Here is an 11,554-nt window from a genome sequence, read left to right as displayed (position 1 = left end):
TCAACCAGAAACGTCGGGAAACGAGGATGCTCAGACAAGTTGGAGACCCCTTGTTTGAGTGTTTATGATAAAGATGTCTTTCCTGCTTTGGCAAACACGATGAAAAACACGGCACCCCATATGAACGTTTGTGTAACTCTGGAATGGGCAGTGGTTGATCCGGTGCTGGTACACGCTTTATTGGATTCTGGTGCTACTGGCAATTTCATGGATCGTAAATATGCCCAAAGCATTGGGGTACCATGTATTCAGAAGGCTATACCTGAACCTGTGAAAGCTGTCGACGGTACGGATCTGACGTCGGGTCCTGTGACCTTCCATACTCTGCGAATACTGATGAAAACTGGTTCAACTCATTGCGAATATATTCAATTCGATTTAATTGATGCTCCTACTTTCCAACTTATATTAGGAATGCCATGGCTAATGCTGCATGATCCGTTGGTGAAATGGGCAGCTTGTACCATCGAGTTGACTTCGTCGTATTGCGTGGAACATTGTACTCGAGACCATTTACAGGACAAAGCCCAAGAAGACAGTCCGGCAAGGTTACTGGCCAGTGCTTGTTGTACTCCCAGTGTTTGTGTTACTTCCACCCTGCCTGAGGAATATCGACAGTACCAGAACGTGTTTTGTGAACAAGAAGCCAGTCGACTACCCCCGCATCGGGATTACGATTGCGTGATAGACATTGAACCTGGGTCAAGTATTCCTTGCAGTAGAATTTATGCCTTAACAGAGACTGAGAACACCTATCTTCAGCAATACTTGGAGAAGATGCTAAAGACTGGGTTTATTCGACCTTCATCCTCCCCTGCCTCTTCGCCTTTGTTTTTTATTCCGAAACGCGAAGGCGGATTGAGAACGTGCATCGATTATCGTGCTATTAAGAGGGTGACGAGGAAGAACAGGTACCCGTTGCCTTTGATCCCAGTCCTACTGGATCAGTTGAAAGGAGCTACGATATTTACCAAGTTGGACCTTAGAGGCGCATACCATCTTGTCCGGGTAAGAAAAGGGGACGAATGGAAAACTGCATTCCGCACAAAATTTGGGCTATTTGAATATCTTGTGATGCCATTCGGTTTATGTAACGCCCCTGCCGCCTTCCAATATTTTATGGATGATGTTTTACGTGGGCTATTGGACGTCTCTTGTATGGTTTATATGGATGACATCTTAATATACTCAAAGACCTTGAGAGAACATCATGCTCATGTGCAGGCGGTACTGGAACGGCTACAACAACATGCCCTGTATGCCAAAATGGATAAATGTCAGTTCCATACCTCGGAAGTTGACTTTCTTGGGTATGTCATTGGTCCTCGAGGGTTGTGCATGGAGCAGAAGAAAATCCAAGCGATTGTGGAGTGGGAATCCCCTTCCTGTGTGAAATCTCTTCAGAGCTTCCTTGGCTTTGCAAATTTTTATAGGAGATTCATCCAAGGTTTTTCTGTTATCATCCAGCCATTGACGCTTCTGCTTAGAAAAGGAGCTACCTTTCGATGGAATGAGTCAGCCGAACAAGCATTTCAAGCTTTGAAGGCAAAATTCATGAGTGCTCCCATTTTACGTCATCCGGATGTAAGTCAACCGTTTCTGATGGAGACTGATGCTTCATACTATGCTGTGGGAGGCATATTGTCCCAAAGGCACCCAGACACGGGACAACTTCACCCGGTAACCTTCTTTTCTAGAAAACTGACCACCAGTGAAGTCAACTATAGCATAACAGACAAGGAGCTATTAGCTATAAAGAAAGGCTGCGAAGACTGGAGGCATCATTTACTGGGGGCTAGACACACGGTAGTGATCTATACGGATCATCGAAATTTACTCTTTCTGAAAAGTGCCAGAGCTCTGACCCCGAGACAACTGCGGTGGTCTTTGTTTTTCGCAGACTATGATTTCTTGATTAAATTTCGACAAGGGCCTCAAAATGGCAAGGCTGATGCATTATCCCGGATTCTTCCAAATTCAGTGAAACAGACTACGGATATTCAAGAACCTCCCTCTATATTGCCAGAGTCATCTTTTCGGAGAGATCAAGTGGCAGTTATCTCAAGCACAGATTTTCTGGATGCAGTGAAGACACAGCTGGAATCGCAGGACACCAATGCATGGCTTGCTTTGGATCCCATTCATCATACAAGCAAGGACAGATTGTTGTTTTATGATAAACAGCTTTATGTGCCAAATGGGTAGTTGCAACAACAGGTTCTTGAATGGACTCATGACTCAGTCTTGGGTGGGCATTTAGGACAACAGAAAACGTTACAAACATTATCGAGATATTTTTGGTGGGACTCTATGAGACGAGACACTGAAAAGTATGTTTCGGAATGTTCTGTTTGTACTCAAGCTAAAACTTCACATCAAAAGGCCTAGTGGTCTACTTAGGCCTATACCCACTCCTCCTGCTCCGTGGCACACCATTTCTATGGACTTCATCGTTGAAATGCCTCTCAGCCTTGGTAATACTACTATTCTGGTTGTGGTGGACCATCTGACTAAAATGGGTAATTTTATAGCGTTACAGAAACTCCCCACTTCCGGTGAATTAGCTATGGTAGTGCTACAAAACGTAGTGAGATTACACGGTATCCCTTCCATTATCATCACCGATAGGGGGTCCCAATTCATGTCTAAATTTTGGAAGGCCTTGTGTGCCATCCTGAAAATAGACGCTAGACTCTCGACCAGCTCCCACCCTCAGACCGATGGGAAAACAGAGAGGTTAAATCAAACCGTAGAGCAATATCTGAGATGTTTCACACTGCAACATGGCGAAGAATGGAGAACATTACTATGGACTGCAGAGTTCGCATATAATAACGCCGAGCACTCGTCCCTAGGTTGTTCCCCATTCTTTTGCATTAATGGTTGTCATCCCAATATGATGCCACTGGAATTACCTGGAACTTCGGTTAATCCCACTATTCAAGAACACCATACACACTTGAAACAGGTCTTAGTGGAAGCTAAAGCACACTTGGAGGCAGCCAGGGCCAGGGACAAAGCGAATTCCGATAGGAAGAGAATTCCCGCGCCGATTTATCAGTTAGGGGACAGGGTTTGGTTGTGTACTAAACATTTGAGGATTAAGGGTAATACACGTCTTCAGCCTAAATTCGTGGGTCCCTATTCCATTGTTAGGATTATCAACCCTGTAGCTATGGAGTCTAAGATTCCTTCCCTGTGGCGGATACATCCAGTATTCCATGTATCCCTTCTCAAGCCTTGCCTCCCTGGGTCGAGAGTGCCTGTGAGACCAGTCCCGATTGAAGTGGATGGTGAGAATGAATACGAGGTTGAGAAAATCTTAGATTCTAGGCGGGTGAGAGCTGGAGTACAGTATCTAGTGGGATAGAAGGGGTATGGCCCTGAGGAACGTACATGGGAACGCAAGAGTAACTTGCGTTGTCCGCGTCTCCTACGACGTTTTCATGTCTTGCATCCTGGAAAGCCTGGTGGTCCGCCGAGACGTCGGACATAGTGAGGGGGTTCTGTCACGATTACACTGTAGAATAAGCCAGGGCAAGGAGACAATTACATCTCCCAGAATGCCTGCCGTTTTGTCCTACCTTTCTTTCTTGTTCTTTCCTATCTGAACCTGTTCCTCCCCTTCCCCGGTGCTTGTCACCTGAGGATTTCCTGAATTTCCACTCTGCCGAGTTTTGTTTGTTCATCCCCCAGGATTCACTGTTTGATGTTCAAGACTTTTCCTGAATCGCGCTGATCGCGTGTGTGATCCGTTGGATTTTGACAAGTGCTTAATTTTTTGGATTAAGCGCTGGAGCGCGTTCGAGTGTTTTTTAGCAGTCTGCTGTGAGCCTTGTCATTCGAACTAGCGCTAATGCGCTTAGGTGACTTTAACTGGTTTTTTGGATTATGTTCATGTGCCCGATGAGGAAGAAACAATTATTTTGTCCGTATGGTTAACTGTGGAAAGGATTCGATGGTTTGCAAATCATAAGGTAATGACAGTCAATCACAATCGTTTCCTCGCTATCGCCGTTTGTGGAGGAAGGAGTGGGGCAGGATTGCCTGTTTAATTACGAGACTTCACCTGCATTCGCTATCATAGTGAAGGGCAGCCAAGTACATTTTCCATTGTCCTTATACGTTTTGGTTACTCTATTGAGAGGACATGCTGTTAATTCCTGGATGATTCTAGGAACATGAAAAACTATTAGACCCTTTTGTTTTCTTTTCTTTATTTTTCTATTTTTCACTGTTTTTGCTTGGAGCAAGTGGGGCAGTATGTTATGTAAGTGCGCAGTTAGCCTTTTCTCGCAATATTGATATCTCCTACACTAGGGAAGGGAGGGGTCACTTACGATTTGTTTATTTTCTTTACATGCAGGACTTCAAAGGCGCCTAGAGAAGCAAAGATTGCTATCTCCCCTGTGTCGCACGCCTTATTGATTTACTGCACCAACGTTTTTGTTTCCTTTGTCCCTTTTTACCCTTTCCCCGGCTACGGTAGTTATCTGTGGAGTTCTATGAACAGACTCACAGGTATTGCCATAGGAGGGGCATTGGTATATCAGCATCGCTCCTGTTGTATCCGGCCATTGAGGTTAGTGGATATTACATTGTGACATTTTGTCCTCTCTAAAGTGGCCAGACAGCCCACCTTATGGCAGACTTTCGCAAGTCCTGGGGGCCATTATGATGTCGGGCGGATTGCCTCCGCCAGGCTGGCGGTGGCCACCGCCGGCCTGGCGGAGGCAATCCGCCCGACACCCTTACCTGGATTCCCCCCGCCATATTAGTATGGCGGGGGGGACCGCGGCGGACGGAAAGACCGTCCGCCGCTTTTCCGCCCCGGTCGCTTTGCGACCGCTGCGGAAATGGAATAGTATGGTGGCGGTGTCCAATGGACACCACCAGCCATATTACGATGCTGAGCAATAGGTGTCTTTCCGCGGCAGCAATGCCGCTACGGAAAGGCAGGCGGTGTTTGCTGCAGGGGCCCCCTGCGGGCCCCCCTGGTGTAGGCAGAGGTGGGGGAGGACAGGGGGGTACCTATGGTACCCCCCCATATTTGCATATGCAAACCGGCAGGCAACGCGCGGTGCCTGCCGCTTTGCATATGCAAATGCGAAAAAGAATTTTTAGCATTGTGGCGGCGGTGCAGAGTGCACCGCCCGCCACAATGTTAAAACTACAGGATGTGCCCGCCACTGTGGCGGGCACATCCTAATTCCCCGTTCTCCGATAGGGTGGCGGGCGGACAATGTCTGCCCGTCATCCTAATGGGGCCCCTGGTGTTCACAACTAAGTGCCTGTGCTGAGCACCGGAAACCACCAGCTCAAATTAAGCACTGCTTTGTGGCCATGTTGCTTTGCCCCCCTCACCACCCCCAGTGTTGCTTTGTTCCAATTCGAATCGATAGCTAAAATGAAAAAACATGCCATAGTCATTTTGCAGGCGCAGTGGAGCTACACTTGCACCCCAGGGATCGTCTTGCTACGGTTTCATTTACACACACAATCACAGCGAACTGTGAATGACACAAGTTGAGCTGTGCGGTGTGCATTCATGTATTGATGTCTATGGAGAAAGAGCCGAGCAGCCATGTACAACATGTTCAGATTCTGATTCTGAGAATATTCAGTGGAAGTACATGAGCACTCAGCCCCTGCTGACTATACCCATCTCCTGTGTAGATGTGTGATGAGGATACACAGTGCCCCCCCGCAGGGCAGAGGCACTGCAGTTCTTCTAAGGCATCTTATGTTACACAAAGTTGAAAAATAGAATACATCCCAGTCCACCTTGTATGCCTGCTTCACAACAGTAAAGCTCCATTGATTAAATACATCTCTTCGATTAAATTCATATTTGACCAGTTGACACATGTATTTAATAGTGTGCACCTTTTATTCTGGGCTCCCATTAGAGAAACCCGTAGCAAACTCCTGAGAGAGAGTATACTGTGTCGCGTCGGCGAGCCCCAGGGTCCTAGTGCCATCATGTAGGCACGACATACTGTGTGAGATATGGCCACTGAAAGGAAACAAGCGTAGTATGTAGGATAGAAAACAAACATAATAAACAAAAGTACATCTCTCATTAAATAATACAATGTGTTTAGATGGGGCACCTGTTTAAAAGGCGCATAAATGATATTGTGGGTATGCAATCTAAGCTGCATTGTGCCTACTGGTGTCACAGCTGGGCTACATGCAAAGGTAAGTAATCTGTGCACCAGTGGCGAGTCCTCTGCTGAGGTGGAGGAGCACCGCCCCACTGCTTTTAGCAGTGGAAATGAAAGAAAAATAAAATTATAATATCTGGACGTTATTATCATTTTATTTGTTCCTGCGTCTTGCAGGGCTGGCCTGCCATGCTCGCAGAGTAGGGGAAGGAGTGGTGGCACCCTGTAAAGTGCGCATGAATCTTTGACCTGCCCTCTCGGGCCGGCCAAATAGTCATGTGCACTTTGCATGTTCTCCATGCACGCTGCATTATAGCCTGCATGGAGAACATGTCCAGGCCCCCATTCCCCATCTGACCACGAACCACGTTGCTCAGACTAATCACAATGCTGCACTGCAGCATTGTAATTGGTCAGGGTCGCCTGGCTGCATCCTCTTCTGGCTGGAGCAGAGGGACGATGATGAGGGACGACGCGGAGAGACGCGAGGAGGTAAGTTTTCTATTTTGATGTTCCCCCTGCCCCACCTGCCACACCACCCCCGATCCGTGCCAGCCCCTAATGCTGTGCACTCTCAGCACATTTAAGGGCATGCAGTGCTGTAGATACTTATTACACTACTGCAAACGTAAACTCCCTTTTTGTCAGGATTTTTAGGTCGAAACTGCTAAACAGCCCATGAGCTGTGTGTTGCAATGCATTTTGTGTCCTACCAAAAACATTCAGGGGCTTGGAACGCAGCCATTGCTTATCATTGGTTGACTTTCCTGCCACTCTCATTTGCCTGCTTCTTATTTATGTCTTAGCTTGTCAATCTTGTGGTTGTCCCTCCTATGGAGAATTGCCTCCTTACTGTAGCTTTGATTGGCTGGCATCTCTGCTTCCACTGCTTGCTTTTCTATGACTACTTCTTTTCTGTTAATCACTCGATGAAAGAGCATGTGTTTTTGAACAGACACCCTTGTGTAATCCTCTCCCCCTGCACTTGTGTTGCGCGCTGTTGCCCAAGTGCTTCTCCCTCTCCCCTTCTTGTTGCACTTGCCTTGACTCTGCACTTCTCTCCATTGTCTCTGGAACCCTCTGAGTTTATTTGTCCCCATGTTGCATTGGCTTTCTTTACCCCTTGCACCCTCCCTCGTGCTGCTTTAGCTTCTCCCCTGTGTTGCTTTGTGCTCTCCCGTTGTGCTTGTTCTTCCCACATCACCACTTGCTTCAAAAAATTAAAGCTTTGTGCATATTATTAAAGCACCTGAGACATTTTCTACATACAAACAGCAGATTAACCAGGCCAAAATTCAATTCTTCTCTATGAAGATTTATAAAGCAAAAAACTCAGCAAGAGAATTGTTTAATACTGTTACCAACCTGGCTAATCCAGTGACGTTCACAGCAACGCCGAGTCAGGAGGTATGTGATAAATTGGCTACATTCTTTTTTGAGAAAGTAGATGCTATTTTCTCCACTTTCTCTATTGTTACGGCCAAGAACATTGCAAATCAAACGGCTGATCGTTCAACAGATCTGGAGGCGATACTGGACACGTTTTTTCCTCCAACGGCCCTAGAAATTAGTAGCCTTCTTAGTCAGATGAAATCCGACTCCCCTTCGGATCCTTGCCCGATTGCTGTATTAAAGTTAGCGGCTGAGCCAGTAGCTCAAGTTCTTACACCCATTTTCAATTTAATGTATTCAGAGGGACATTTCCCGTTAGATTGGAAAAAAGCCTCTATTCTACCCCTCTTGAAGAAACCAAATCTGGACTCTAAAGACCCAAATAACTACAGACCTATATCTAGACTCCCGGCCCCTGCTAAAATGATTGAAAAAAATTTAAACATGCACTTGAGCCAATTTCTTGAGTCCTCTCAAGCACTGGACCACACACAATACGGCTTTCGAGGGGGCCATAGCACGGAAGCTGCCCTCGTGAAATCAACAGAAGAAATAAGTACTATTCTGGATCTAGGCGGTAAAGCGGTCCTGATCCTGTTAGATCTTTCTGCAGCATTCGACACAGTCCATCACGTACTGTTGATGGATCGGCTGCAGGAGATCGGGATCCAGGGCGCGGCCTGGAGACTCTTAAAATCATTTCTGTCTAATCGGACCCAGCAGATGGCGTTGGGAGAATTTGCATCTTCTCCGTTTTCATTACCATGTGGGGTCCCTCAGGGGTCCTCACTGAGCCCGACACTTTTTAATATTTATGTGTCCTCCCTCGCACCCCTTATTCAGTCCTTTGGGTTCAGCCTTACTAGCTACGCTGACGATACCCAAATAGTGGTGTCTCTCCTTCCTGCGGAGTCTAAAAGCACACCAATCCGACTCAACAATTGCATTAACGCAGTGGGGACTTGGATGGCCCAGAACTGCCTAAAGTTAAATTCTGTACAAAGGAAAGGGTCCCAGACAAGGAACAAATGTGATTTGATAGAAAATTATTCAATTATTTCAAGAAACAAAATTATTTAATGTACAAAAATTTAATTCAGATTTGCACATATTACCTCTCATTGGTTAGAACACATAAAACATTTCTATATATAAGTAGCAAAATTGTATATGTGCCCACATTCACAACAGGGAGGGGGTGAAGTGAGGGAGGTGTCAAAGATGGGGTGGATAAAGGAATATTCTAAATCATTCCGTGACAAGTATTATTCACAATTCAAAAGACAAATAACTGTGGTTCCTTTTGCCAAAGGTCACAACATAAGGCTCATAGAGAGTCCAAAAACAAACTAATGCAGACATCCAAACTCCACTGTAGCTGCGAAAGTCTTGCTTGGGGTAGGAGTTGGTAATTAACGCATAGTCTACGTTTCGACCCAAAATATATGTAGGAAAAGTGATCCTTACAGAACGGGTCTTCTTCAGGACAGAACAGTTGTGGGTGGGCGACCTCCTAGGGGCAGTTAAAAAGAAGTCAATTAACACACACCTATCCTGTTAATGAATTCAAGGAAGGCGGATTTTGAGAAAAATAAATCAGTTAAAAGCGTGTTGTTGCAATTACAAAAGAAACAAGACACATAGTAAGGAATTATGTTTCAAATACATAGATTTGTTTCTAGCTCACCTATCCAGGTGGGAGGAGCAAAAACCTTCGTGGATGATGTTTCACGGGCCACTTACAGAGTTGTAACTGAAAATTACAAGGAGAGACATTGGTCATCTCTAATTATTATAAAGATCACAGCTCATTCTATCTCCTATCGGTTATTTGGAATTGGTTGAAAAGTGCCAAAACACCTATGGGCAGCTTATTGCTGGATTTTAATCAGATACAGATACAGGAAACAATCAAACCCATTATGCAGGATTAGTGCCCAACTGGTAATTGGAAATCATGCGGCACACGTCTCGAGAATTAGTTTGCAGAACAGAGGAATACATGATTGATCTTTTATTGTTTATATTCAGCCATTCGAGTTTGTAGGGCAACAAGAAAGACATACCTCCCGTGCACTGGTGTGGTGCTTAGGGACACGTAAATTCCGTGGGCAGTGTATAACGTCTCTCTGTGCCATCAGGGAAATATCTGATTAATACTTGTTGATTCGTGCAGGTCAAGAAATCACCTGGGTCAGGGGAACAAAGTAGGAACATGGCGCTATCGCTAGAGGGCCTTGAACACATAGTAAAAAACATAGCGCTATCATTATAGTGCCTTAAACAAATGTGTGGATGACTCACTCTAGAATCCATCAAGGACATACCTCTTAGAGCAGGAGTTCGGGGGACGTATCGCCACAGCACATTTAATTATTTCGGATTTTTTTCTGCCTTTAATTAAAGAGAAAGTGCATTTCACTCAAAGCCTGTATTTTAACCTAATTACGTTAGAGTCAGCACAGTTATTACGCAGGGCTTACCTCAGATGCTTTAGTATGAGGCAGACTGAAACCATCTAGTGGCAGGTTTGACTCTCTGTAAAATGACGAAAAATTGTTGGGTTAGAGTGTTCAACCCAGACATGAATATATTAATCTACCGCGTCCAAAACAGGATTATTCTGTCATCTCGCGTCCTAAACCCAAAAGTAGAGGACAAGCGCTTACCTACGGAGTTCCTTGTTAGACCGGAATGTATTGCCGCAGCTTGACGCGTTACCGTCTCTGCCACAAATGCGGGGCCTCGTACACTTCCTGCTTGGTTGTCGGGGGTGGAGCAAAACGCCGGAGCCTCCATGGAGGTAGTAAACCGACTATAACCCGGCCGTTCGTATATTAGAAATCAGTTAGGTAAACACCCAGTTCAGAAAAATAGCTTAGTGTTGGAAGGCTATTTGAGTACCAAAATTATTATTTTCCGAGAATGGAAATTGTTCGGATCGGTTCAAAAAACCTGAAAAAATGTATATTAAGGGTGTGTAGAGAAACCTTAAATGGACATTACTTGTCTATCAAGTTTGGGATGAATCATTAGTACAGACTTGTGAATATTAACAGAGGCACATGGACACAAATGAAAGGAGTTATTTTGACTCTTGTTGTCCTACTGCACAGAGTGGCAAGGTTCAAACTCATCTCCCCTGATGTTTGAAATCAAACCGTGTTCTTAATTGGCAATGCAGTGTGGGGACCAATCATTAATACAGACGTGTGATTATTATCAGAGGCACATAGATGCTGATGAAGGGAGTTATTTTAACTCTTGTCGTCCTACTGAACAAAGTGGCCAGGTTCGCACAATATTACGAAAGGATTGATACGTATACAAGTTATATATACAAGCATTGATGCATTAATCTGCCGGGATATCTTAAATCATACCATCTTCCTAGTTGGCAATACAGTGTTCCCATATTATCATTATGGGCAGGGTGCACATATCTCACAGGATAGTGTAACCCATACCTCTTATTGTGTTTTGATAATCCAGCACCCGTGCAACTCCATGAGTAGTGCATTTTCCTCACAGGGCATGTAGACCGTTCATGCAAGTTGCTCTGTCTACAAATTTAAAGGTTAGCCAGCTGTACAAAGCTACTTTCAGATTTGTTTAGGCCTTCAACTACAGAATTGAAAATATGAATCCACTTCAACTCTCTAACATTGAGAATACTGGATAGATCACCGCCCTTTGGACCTAGTGTCACTTGTTCCAAAACCACCCATTTCAATGTTTCAGGCATGTGGTTTAATTTTTCGCAGTGTTCGACTAGGGGAGCCCCAGACACCTTGCATCTAATGCGGCTGCAGTGTGCGAGGAACCTAACTTTCACACGCTGCTGGGTTTGACCTACGTAAATGAGATCGCAAGGACAAATTATGCCGTATGCCGTCTAACAAGACGGAGGTGGTATGCTTTGAGAATGATGCCAATTTCTGGACGCCAGATTGGTGGCCTGATACTCTGGGTCCTCTTCCCGTACCTATCAAGAA

The 11,554-nt window shown here is 45.2% G+C and overlaps 1 long non-coding RNA gene across 1 annotated transcript; it reads right to left on the bottom strand.

Annotated features, from left to right (window-relative positions):
* Positions 1-8,669: 8,669 nt before the first annotated feature.
* On the bottom strand, positions 8,670-10,339 carry LOC144768416 (uncharacterized). The gene is made up of 6 exons (XR_013598540.1): positions 10,229-10,339; positions 10,043-10,097; positions 9,887-9,953; positions 9,626-9,748; positions 9,247-9,312; positions 8,670-9,072 (listed from the first exon to the last, which is right to left on the bottom strand). It is a non-coding gene; the product is annotated as an uncharacterized LOC144768416 (long non-coding RNA).
* Between the last annotated feature and the right edge of the window lie 1,215 nt (positions 10,340-11,554).

This window comes from Lissotriton helveticus, chromosome 1_1 (assembly GCF_964261635.1).
Source record: "Lissotriton helveticus chromosome 1_1, aLisHel1.1, whole genome shotgun sequence".
NCBI lineage: Eukaryota > Metazoa > Chordata > Amphibia > Caudata > Salamandridae > Lissotriton > Lissotriton helveticus.
This window is presented reverse-complemented; position numbering and strand designations above follow the sequence as displayed.